Consider the following 11,289-nt stretch of genomic DNA (forward strand, 5'->3'; position numbering starts at 1 on the left):
ACAGATACCTGAGGGATGTAAGGTTTCCCCTGAAAAAGTACAAGTAATTGGGGCAAAAGGGGAACCCTTTAAAGTAAGTAAAATCAAAAATGTGGTATTCGAAACTGAAAATAAATTTGGAATGGGTGAACTCTTGCTCGTCCCTGAAGCAGAATTTAACCTGTTAGGACGAGATTTAATTATTGAATTACAATTAGAAATTAAAGTGAAAAATCAAGAGTTGGCAGTGTCTGCTTATCCTTTGACCGTGGATGATCAAAAACAAATTAACCCAAATGTCTGGTACTCTCCGGACACAATTAGTAGACTGGAAATGCCACTGATTAAAATCCAAATTTCCGAACCCCACATACCTGTGAAGGTAAGGCAATATCCCATATCCTTAGAAGGACGAAGAGGATTGAAGCCAGAAATTGATCGATTATTGGCACAAGGAATCTTAGAGCCCTGTATGTCACCCTTGAACACCCCCATTTTGCCTGTAAAGAAACCTAATGGGAAATATCGGCTCGTACATGATCTAAGGGAAATAAACAAAAGAACTATTACTCGGTTCCCTGTGGTAGCAAACCCATACACATTGCTAAGCAAACTAGGACCCCATAACTCCTGGTATAGTGTGATTGATTTAAAGGATGCTTTTTGGGTCTGTCCATTGGCAGAAGAAGGCCGTAATTATTTTGCCTTTGAATGGGAAGACATAGAGACCGGCCGGAGACAGCAATTAAGATGGACCGTGCTCCCCCAAGGGTTCACTGAGTCCCCTAATCTGTTTGGACAGGCCCTAGAAGAGCTCTTAACAGAATATCAAGTACAAACGGGGAATGTGCTGTTACAATATGTAGATGATCTGCTCATAGCGGGGAATAATAGGGAGAATGTAAGAAAAGAAACCATTCGACTCCTAAACTTTCTTGCACAAAAGGGACTACGGGGATCACAGGAAAAGTTACAATTTGCAGAGGAAAAAGTAAAATATCTGGGACATTATCTGTTTAACGGCCAGAAGATACTAGATCCAGAGCGTATTAAAGGAATTCTGGAATTACCTATGCCTGTCACTAAGAGGCAAATTCGGCAGGCATTAGGGCTATTTGGGTATTGTAGGCAATGGATAGAGAACTACAGCTTTAAAGTTAAATTCCTATATGAACAACTGCTTAAAGACAAAATACCCAAGTGGACTCTTCAGGATCAAGAGCAGTTTGCTAATCTCAAAAGGGAGCTAAGTCAAGCACCGGTTTTAAGTCTCCCGGATTTAAAACGGCCATTCCATTTATTTGTTAACATACATGAAGGAACGGCATTCGGAGTATTAACTCAGGAATGGGCCGGACAAAAGAAACCGGTGGCATACTTATCAAAGCTGTTAGATCCTGTGAGCAGGGGTTGGCCGAGTTGTTTACAGATCATTGTTGCTGCTGCCCTATTGCTTGAGGAAACAAATCGCATTACTTTTAATAGAGAAGTTGTCTTATATGCGCCTCATAACATCAGGGGAGTGTTACAACAAAAAGCAGAAAAATGGCTTACAGATAGCCGATTATTAAAGTATGAGGGAATACTTATAGAATCCCCTAAATTATCTTTAAAAACTACTGGAGCAGTTAACCCCGCTGAATTTTTGTACTCAGGAAAAAGTAATGAACCATTACACAATTGTTTTCAAACAATCGAACAACAAACACGCATTAGGTCAGACTTAGAAGAACTACAATGTAGAGAAGTATTATTCATAGATGGGTCATCACAAATAGTAGAAAGTAAACAATTGTCCAGATATGCCATCGTTAAGTAGGAAAAAAGAAAAATTTAAGACAAAAAAATTGACAGAAAGCTTAAGTATAAAGTGGGAATACCATACACCATGGCATCCACAAAGTTCAGGAAAAGTTGAAAAGATGAATGGAGAAATTAAAACTATTTTGACTAAATTAATTATAGAAACCAAATTATCATGGATTAAATGCCTACCCATGGCACTATTAATTCTCAGAACCAGACCCCAAGCAGATGTAGGAATATCAGCATTTGAAATGGTGTACGGAATGTCCTACAGAATTGAAAGCCCACAAACAAATGTTTTAATTAGAGACCGTGTGATTAATGATAGAGACCGTGTGATTAATGAATATGTTTCACAATTAGCAAAACATCATAACCAGCTTTGGGAACATGGACTGATGGTGCAACGTCCCCCATTGGACCTAAAAATACACAACGTTAAACCTGGGAATTGGATATTGATTAAAGTGTGGAAGGAAGAAACCCTAAAGCCCAATTGGGAGGGACCTTATCTTGTTTTGTTGACAACAGAAACAGCCGTCCGGACTGCTGAGCGTGGATGGACTCATGCCAGCCGCCTTAAAGGCCCAGTAACGAGACCTCACTGGAAAGTAATCAATACCCCAGGTGACACCGAGATAACCCTGAAAAGATAACATAATGATAAAGACGTTATTTGATTTTTTTGCTGCATTACCTTTTGGTATAAAGTGTGTATTGCTGTTTATATATGCTATAATTACTTCTTTTTTTTATCTATTATATATAGAAGCGTACAAAGTGTGTTGAAGGAAATTGCTAAACATATGTAGCCACACCATAGTGAATATAGAAGGTATGCTGATGTAAATAATATATATGTACTCTAAATATATGAATTTGTAGTAATGATATAAACTATAATTGTTATCTATTTGCTTGTTTTAGGTACAAGGTATGCCAGGATAAATGGTGGACACACTGTGAAGGTGGATACCTTCAATATAATTATTACCATTCCAACAAACCAGTCCCCCTTTGTGGTTGAAATCTTGGCTATAAAGTGTAGAGGGGAAGTACTAACTGTGTCTTGCTTTGCCCCATTAGTTCAAGATGCAAAGTGGGAAGCCTATATAAAGAGGCAGAAATCCCGAAACAGCTGTTCTCCTGAAGAATTCCCTTGCTGCCGAGAAGATGATACCCCCCGTGACTCGACACAACCGAGTCGACGGGCGAGGCAGAAGAGGAACAAACCGTGGAGAAAAGAACCAGAACAATGGGACGCAGAGGCAGCAACGGCCGAACTTCCCCAGGATTGGTAAAAATATACTTAAATTGGCAAAATGGACAGACACCCTTTTTCCTGGTATACCGTTAGTCTTGATATTGACAATAACCCAAGCAGAAAGGGGAAATTCTCATGAACCATTTAAATGGGAATTAATATCTTGGGAAGGAACGAGAACAATAGCCACTTTTAGCAACCCAGGTCCACCTGAATTCATAGTAAAACTTTGTAATTTAGTACCAATACATTGTGAAAAAGGACCTCCATTTTATATATGCCCGGCCTCTGGACCGTCTTACTGTAATTATCCCAGACATTATTATTGTAGTTATTAGGGATGTGAAACAATAGCCTCGGGCTAATCAGTAAAGGCTCCTGATAAATATATAAAAGCAAGCTAGACTCCTAATGAATGTATACAGGAGTAGTCCAGGATACTATGTCTGAACTCCGGAAAAGGTTAAATCAACGCAAAAAAGATCATGAGGCGGGCAGGTCATGGTATGAAAATTGGTTTAATGTTTCACCTTGGCTAACCACTTTGTTGTCTGCCTTAGCAAGACCACTGATTATATTGATGCTGGGACTTATATTTATGCCTTGTATATTACGCTGTATTTTACACGATGTTAAACAACTATTTAACATAGCTAAACTACTTATTTTAACTACAAAGTCGGGGGCAAAATATAAAAGTGCATCTATTGATGAGGATGAAGATTGTTGTGAATGTGTTGTGCCACGTAGGGGCTACGCCTATTGTAATTGTGAAGTATTACCTTGTGAGTGCTATGATAAATGTTGGGATTGTAGAAAAAGGTTTATTTGCAATGCCGAAAGTGAAAGCAGTGTCTAATAAACAATAATGGGATAAAACAAGAAAATGGGGAAATTTGTGGAAAACTACAGACTGAGGTATTGTTTATTAAGATATATATATAAAGGTTAGGAAACGGACTCGTGAGAAACCACAGACGGAGGATAGGAAACGGAGTGTGAGAAAATACATACTGCTTACAGACTAAGGTATTGGTTAGGAAATGAGGATACGCAAATAGCCTGCGGACACAACATTTGCAAGATAAAGAAAAATCACAAACAACACCTGGGGACTGAAGATACAAGATAAAGATAACCACACTTACGGCTTACTTAAACAGAAAGAAACTGCAAACAAAGGAGCCTGTCAGGACTTCATGGAAAGAACGGAATAAAAAGAAAACTGTTTAGACGAATCGGGATGGCAGAGAGGGAGCAGAGACTCCCCGGCCGTCCAGCGCTGTTTTTGCTCATATCCTACTTGCTGTAATTAATAAAATTCTAATTGGATTATGATCCGTTGTGGCGTAAATTTATAACATGGATATATTTTATTTTGATGATTTAAAAAACCAAAATAAATTAAACATAAATAAACAAATGGAGAATGTGAGACCAGGACCTGCTAGCCAAGAGGTTATGGGAGTGCAGCTCATTTGATGTGCCAGTGTGTCACCACATCCTTTCCTCGCTGGGCATCTCCTCTTATTCTTTTGCCATAGTTTCTTTGTGTCATTTGTGCTGCTCTCTGCTACTTGGTATTACAATGGGACCACCATTGACAGGTTTGGGGGACAATGGACCCGAAAGATGCTGTACAGCCAAAAGTGCCGGCTCCAGGGGCACAAGGGCGCCGTTGTGCTGCGGGGGACCGCGATGCCCTGAGCAGGGCCGATCCTGCACCGCGCCTTGGGCACCCCTGCTTTCAGAGTCTGCATAAGATTATAAAATCACCAGGAGAAAAGAGCATGAACCAGTTCTGCTATGGCAGTATCTCAAGGCTTTGAGGGAGAGGGTTGTGAGGGCCTATTAACTCACAGGGATGCACAGAAAGTGTTGAAATGGAAAAAATAGTCAAAACCATTTAGAACTGGGAAGGAAAATCTGAGACACTGGCAGCTAGCACCTCAGAAACACGTGGCTTTTGCTCCTATCATCTGAGAGCTTCCTGAGCAGGAGCAATTCTTTGAATTGCATCAGCGTGGCCATGGCAGGAAAGGGAAGCGAGCAGATGGATTTAGTTTCTCCTGCCACCCCCTGAAATCCCAGTTCTCATTTGTGTGCGCTGCGGATTCTGCATCAGGGGCCTGTGGCCCTGAGTGGGTGGCCGCCGCCTAAAATTTGGAACGGCTCAGGATGTCTCCCAGACCAAGCCTGCCACCAACTCAAATGTCTACTGCCCTGACAGTCCCAAGTGCTCCCTGCAAACTGAAATCAGCAACCTGGGGTGGCGATCTTTGTTTCACAGAGCAAATGGCCGCTGTTTGTGTTCAGGGGCCTGTGGCCCTAAGTGGGCAGCCAACTCCAAAAAATCCAAACAGCGCAGGATGTGTCCCAGGCCCCCCAACCTGCCACCACCTCGAACTTGCTCTGCCCTGACAGTCCCAAGCTCACCTGGCAACCTGACACCAGGAACCTGGGGTTGCGAGCTTTGTTTTCCAGGGAAAAGGGCCGGCGTTCTTGGTCAGGGGCCTGTCCAGGGCCCTGAGTGGGCTGCCGCCTCCAAAAAATCCGACCGGCACAGGACGTGTCCCAGATCCAATGTTCCACCATGTCAAAATTGCTGCACCTTCCCCTGGCCTTGCTCACTCCTGCGCACCTGCTACTGAGAGTAAGTTACTGTGAAGCCTGGGTCACCTATTTTCACCCGGGAGAACTGCTCCAAATACACAGGAATCTCCAATATGCAGGAATCTCCCAGTATGCAGGAATCTGTGTCACCAGTGAGCAAGAAGACACTATCTAGACAGCACTGCAAGCCAGAGGAAACCTGATTCTAGGCAGCTTCCTTGCAACTGTCTCACTTATAATTGATATTTTATTGTTTACTTTGCAGACTTGCACTTATCAATGACACTTTGCTGCACGAAACAGCTGGAAGACTTCTACCTCCTTTGCCAAATCCTGGGGGAAACTGCGGTGATAAATGAGCCCTGAAACAACATGATTGATAGTTCTGTAGCCTCAAGGTGCACTGCAGATCCTTTTGTACAAATCAAATCTTGCTTAAGTCTCCTTAAATTTCTCAGGGTGACCTCTCTTCTTCCCTCTCTCAATTCTTGCTATGAATCACTGAAAGTCTACTTTCCTTTTTAAAATGTTATTTTAATTAAGGGTCATATATTTCCATTTATTTTCCCTTCAAGTAGCATTGGGCCTCAACCACTGTCAGCTCAAAGGGGACAGTGAATGTCTGGTCAAAGAAAACACTGCTTGTAAAGACAAGAAGGCTGCTGGGCTCCTGGCAAGTGCATGCACAGAGACACTGATCCATGTGCTGATGAGCTGCTCTCACTGCTCCTTCATTTGCAGAAGCTGCCAGTTAAAATCACAGCTGGAAACAAATTAAATCTGACTTTCTGACTTGCCAGAATGCACTATCTGTGGTACCTCTGATGCCTTTTTGGCATCTAAGACACCTTTTTGGGCTACCTGAAAACAGAAGCCAGACAAAATTAAGGCAATAAAAAAGCATTTATATTTATTGAACGGCCTTCAGGTACATTTAGGGCACATGAAGCCCCCCCGGGGCTGCACCCAAAAATGGACCACGGCTCACAGGTTTTCACACTTTTAGAAGTTTGGGCCATTTGCATATTGAGGGTTCAGCTTCCAATTCCAGCTTCAGGTAATGAAGTCATTTACCCCAAGTTTGCTCCCCCCAGCTCACTTTTGTTTCCATCTCTGGGGGCCTGCGGCAGTGAGGTGTCCTTGACTGCCAGGCCTGGAGAGGAATTGCTGTGTCTGCCCAAAATGGGAAAGCAGCAGCTCACACTGTGTGTGGAGTTTAGAGTTCTACACTAAAGAACTGCAGGGTTAGAAATAGATGGAAAATATAAAAGCAGAAATGCTAAGGCATCACTTGTGGTAATGGAAGGTAACAATGGTACTGCAGAGAGCACCTGCCCAGCTGGGGCTTTACCTGCTGTTAGCAGGGACTTCACAGCTGGAGCCCTAAATTTGCTCTAAGGCTACTTTGATGCTGCCATTCATTTCCAGGCACTTTGGGAGGACAGCTGAGTGACAAAAGCTTCAGGTTTCCCATCTGAGTGGTGACTCTCTTGTCTGGGCTAAGCAGTACATTAAGTTGCCTTGGAATCTCCATGTGGGAAGTGCCATATAGTGCAAAGTATTTCTATTGGTGCACTAGAATAAAGATTTATTAGCAAAAGCCAAGAAATCTCTGCAGCAGGACAAAGCCTCCTAAGTCAGCCTTGCAGCACCACACTGGGGCTGAGAAGTCCTTCAGACTCTCACAAGTGGGAGTTATCCTGGTGATGGGAAGAGCAGTGTTCAGTGAGAGGAACCCAGTTGGTTCTGCTTTCAGGGACTCTTCACTGAGCCCAGCCACAGCATGGATGTCCATGAAGGCAATGGGTGCCCTGAGTTACGTTAGTTTTTAGGAAGATTCACTGCATAAAAACATTGTGAAGCATCCCAATGATGCCTCAGGTTTTAACTTTTCTATTTTTCACATTCCGGGCTGCTTTAGTGTGTGGGTCTGGGCTTCGTATTAGGGGATGGTGAGCCCTCTGTACAGAGCAGAGAGACAAAACAATTCCTTCTCTAGCTGGGGACCAAGGACAAATCATCCAAATCTCAGGCCCAAGGGCACAAACAACGTGGGTTGAAGAGAGAAAAACAAGCAGGATGGGACTTCATGGGCTAAAGCTAGAATTGAACAATTGACTCCAATATGCAAATGGAGCAGAAGTGATCAAAGTGAGAGACCCTGTGAGCAGTTGTGCATTTTGTGACCATTTTGGGTTCACCTGGGCTGTAGACATGGCTGGAGTCTTGTACTGCTCAGGGTGTATCCATTGAGGCCTTTTCATAAATCCCTACTGTTATAAGTTGAGGCGAATAATTTGATTCAGCCTGTTAAGATCAATTAATAATTTTATTAATTACAGCAAGCGATAGCAAGCAAAACAGCGCTGGGTTCAGCTGGGAGCCTGGCTCCGCCAAAAGCTGACAACCTTTCCTTCTCTTCAGTCCCTTTTTATCTTGCATGTGTGGGGGTGATGAGTCTCGTTCCACCGTGGTTATCAGTCCCAAAAACAATGGATTTCACAAGTGGGGTGGTGTGTCTCCTTCCACTGCGGTTTATCAGTTTTCAGCAACAATGGGTTTCCACTGCGGTTATCAGTTCCAGCCAGTCCTGCAAAATCTTTCACAATCTTTGTTTGTGGTTACCAGTCAAGCCTGTAAATTCCATGTCCCGACTTCCCCCCCTTTTATCGTAATTTCATACTTTTGATGAACAAACAAGTCAATGCAGTTTCTCACACCTACTTTATTCATTAACTCAGTCTAGCCTCTGTTCTAGGGCAGCCTTTACAAGGCATCAGTTTGGTCAGAATTACATACTAAAAACTCTAAAATTCTACTTTTGCACCCTGTGTCAATTCACCTATTACACTACTCAAACCCTTTTGGCTTGTAATTCCTCATACAGTGTTGGCAGCCTCTCCCAGAAAGTAAAACCAAAGCCATAGGTGCTTTTGACTTCTTGCCAGGGTCTCCGAGCCCCCTGCCAGGGTCTCGAGACATCCAGGGCAGCCAGAGGGATGTCCTGGACTCCAACAGTAAGATCCTTTGGATCCTAAGTCATATTATTTCTTCCCTAGCTGTGAAATGAATGGTACCTTTAACTCAATGCTGTATATACCTACTAGTAGTCTCTTTTTGTCTTTTTTCCTGAGTAGTATTAGTTTGTTTTAAGCCTTATGTCTGTTTTGTGTCTATTAAAGAAAGAATTCATTCTCTAACAGACTGTGTCAGCTATTCTTAAAAAACTTGTGAACCAGAGTGGGTTTTGGGGTGCTGGCCACCTCAATAAACTTCCTGCCTGCTGCCAGAGACCTGGGCAAGGAACAGGGGCTTATCTAAACCCCCACATGCATTTGTAAAAGTGAGTCCCAGCTGGCCCCAGCTCACCAGGCAGCTGGTACCGCTCTGCCCCGCTGACACCTGCAAGGGCAGCAAAACCCACAGCAGCAGTGCCTCAGCCTGGCCAGAAGGCACTTCTCACACCAGTGGCTTTATTGGGGTGCAGGTATTTTGCAGCAGTTCCAATGCCTAGCTCCTCCTCCCTGGGCAGAGCATCTCACAATGGGTCATTATGAGTCACGAGGTGTGTCCTTTATCACCTGCTCCTGGACAGTGTTATCTCTGAGTCATGGGGCAAGGCATTGATGGGGCTATTAACAGCAGATAAGGAAAACTGCCCCAAGGCAACTCCTACTCAAATGGTAAATAGGAAAACGTTTTTTTTTTTTTAATCTTGGACAATGGCCAATACAAGAGGGCAAGGAAAAACTTTTGAAAGAATCTTGGAAAACACTGCATGAAAGGTATATTTTCTATACCTTAAAGAATTCTCTTTAAACAGCCCTGGTTTTCCCAAGCTCTTTTCCCAGCCAGAGCAGGAAGTGCTGCAGGGCCCAGCATCCTCTTATGTCCTACCTCCATGCCTACAGCACTTCTGTCAGCAGGCTGGCACTGAGCTGTGTCTGGCAGTCCTGCTCTGAGCTGCTGATGGTGGGAGCAGCGTGTGCTTGGTAGGGAAGAGGCTGTGATCCAGGGTTTCCTCTGGAGAGCAGCAGGAATGAGACCTGCAGCCAGACTGGGGCTTCTCTCTGTTGTTATCATCTCTGCACTGGACACGCTGTGATCAGCACCGCACCGACCGCTTCTTGGGGCCACTTCAGTGAATCGTGTGGCTGTGTGACAGCAAGAGTTGAGTGTGTGCCTGGTGTGTCTAAGCAGAAATAGGGAGCAAGATAAAACCAACCTGAGCTCCTCATTTTGGGGAAGCCTTTAATAGAGGTGCTGAAGGGAATGTCTTTCTCCCAAAAAGCCAGGGAATCTCAGGAAGTAGGAAACTGGACAGGACAAATGTAGATCTGAACCAATGTGGTTAATCAAACATTCTCCCCTTATTCGAGATAATATAGTATTTTATATAAGCTTCTACATAGTTTACAGTTACAAAGACACTCTGATTGGCACACTAACATTGCTTACCTTTTCCTTAAGGTACTTTTCACACTGCAGCTCTACTCTAATTCATGCTCCGATAGCTGATTACTTTGTAGGTACCTTAACATAATTTCTAACTGTGCCACTACTGAATTCTCACTGCATCAAAGGCTTCGAGGCCCCATCAAGGCTGCTTATCAGGCCTAGTCTGACTGGGTTGCTCAAACCTCATAATTCATGTCCTCTTTCTCTCAAAAATGCTGCAACACTCCCAAAGCCATTTAGCTACAGAATTGGAGGGGGACTTGCTGAATACTCAGGTGAGAAAGTAGGAATGAAATAGAGAACATATTGAGCTGCAGCACCTCCTTGTATGACAGGCCGTTTTAGGTAAGAAAGGTGTGTGTTCAACCATTGCCAGGTCAGAAACACTGCTTTTTCAGAGCAAAACTAATTGGAATCATCTTTGCAGAAACGGCCTCTGGCTTCTGCATTTATCCATCCTGTGATGACCAAGAAGCAGAGGATTGAACAAGAGCCCAGCAGTATCCAGCCAGCAGCTGCTGGCCGCTCTCCTTCTTCCTTGGACCTGCCTTCCACATCCTGCTCAACTTTGAACCTGGCTCCAAGTGTCAGCTCCATTTCCACCTCCACCCATCAGTTACAAGAGATAGATAAAATTCGGACTCTGTCTGGAATCCCAGCGCCTGTCAGGGTGCAGGGGAAGACTCCCAGCTCCAAAGGTGAGAAAACAGACTTAGACAGGGGGAAAGAATCCCATCCTTTGGATTTCGATAAAATGCCTGCCATGAGCAAAGCCAATGAGATGAAAAGAGAGTGCAGGACCCAAGCAGAAAAGGAGTCACACAGTCCAAGTGCAAAGGGTATGAAACTGATGGACCACTTTTAGATATGCTTCCATTTCATTTTTTACTGGAAATTGGTATGTTTTTTTAGTCATATCTAGCCTCCCATCCACCGGCACCTCCAAGTCGTCCTCATCTTCATCCCCAAGACTGTCTTGGTGTCAGGGAATGTCCCAAACCCAAAGATGCAGCCCTTTGCACTTGGCCTTGCTGAATCTGATGAGGTTCCAAAGGCCCCACTTCTTGGTCCTTCCAGATGGCATCCCATGCCTCTGGTTTTGGCAAACTTGCTGAGGATGCACCTAATCCATTCTAGAGGATGCATTTGCTGAGGGTGCACTTAGTGTC

Source organism: Lonchura striata, chromosome 30, assembly GCF_050655825.1.
Source record: "Lonchura striata isolate lonStrDom1 chromosome 30, ASM5065582v1, whole genome shotgun sequence".
NCBI classification, from domain to species: domain Eukaryota; kingdom Metazoa; phylum Chordata; class Aves; order Passeriformes; family Estrildidae; genus Lonchura; species Lonchura striata.